The sequence below is a fragment of the Anopheles coustani genome, assembly GCF_943734705.1.
Source record: "Anopheles coustani chromosome X unlocalized genomic scaffold, idAnoCousDA_361_x.2 X_unloc_53, whole genome shotgun sequence".
Lineage (NCBI taxonomy): Eukaryota > Metazoa > Arthropoda > Insecta > Diptera > Culicidae > Anopheles > Anopheles coustani.
The window spans coordinates 28,924-30,000 of record NW_026525163.1 but is presented as its reverse complement, the minus strand read 5'-3'; positions in this window follow the sequence as shown (position 1 = coordinate 30,000).

The following is a 1,077-nucleotide window of genomic DNA, read 5'->3' as shown; positions in this document are numbered from 1 at the left end:
GGCTGGCTGGCTGGCCATCGGTGGTGTGGTGTGGTGTGGTGTGTGGAGTCGAGCATCGCGCGCCGTTGCCTTCTTCGGAGTGTTGTGGGTACGCAAGTGCTTGCAGTGCAAAGAGGTTGGTGATGGAGTGACATTGCCTTCACCATGGAGTTGCGGGTACTTAGGTACTTGCAAGGAGATGGTGGTATGGTGGTGTTGCGTGTGTGGTGTTCGATTAGAAAGATATAATTTCTAAGTCCGGATTAGTGCTGTCAGTGGGGCCGCCGCTAACAGGTCCTGTACGGCCACCGTGGGGCTTGACTTGGCGCTATTCCGGACTTGGGGCGATCACGATGTCCCCGTGCGGGACTTAGAAGATGGAAGAACACAAGTACCCTTATCCCATGACTTGTGAGCGATTGGCATACGTTACCACATGAAGAGAAAAATTGGCTAAGTCCCGGATCCATATTATATGAAGAGAAAAATCGGCTAAGTCCCGGATCCATATTATATGAAGAGAAAAATTGGCTAAGTCCCGGATCCATATATAATAACCTAATAATCGGCTAAGTCCAGGATCCATATTATATGAAGAGAAAAATCGGCTAAGTCCAGGATCCATATATTATAACCTAATAATCGGCTAAGTCCAGGATCCATATAATATGAAGAGAAAAATCGGCTAAGTCCAGGATCCATATATAATAACCTAATAATCGGCTAAGTCCAGGATCCATATGATATGAAGAGAAAAATCGGCTAAGTCCCAGATTGGGTCTGTCAGAAATACACTTCCAAGTTACCACACAAGCAAGCAAGATGGCCTAGTGATGGATCCATATGATATGAAGAGAAAAATCGGCTAAGTCCCAGATTGGGTCTGTCAGAAATACACTTCCAAGTTACCACACAAGCAAGCAAGATGGCCTAGTGATGGATCCATATGATATGAAGAGAAAAATCGGCTAAGTCCCAGATTAGGTCTGTCAGAAATACACTTCCAAGTTACCACACAAGCAAGCAAGATGGCCTAGTGATGGATCCATATGATATGAAGAGAAAAATCGGCTAAGTCCCAGATTGGGTCTGTCAGAA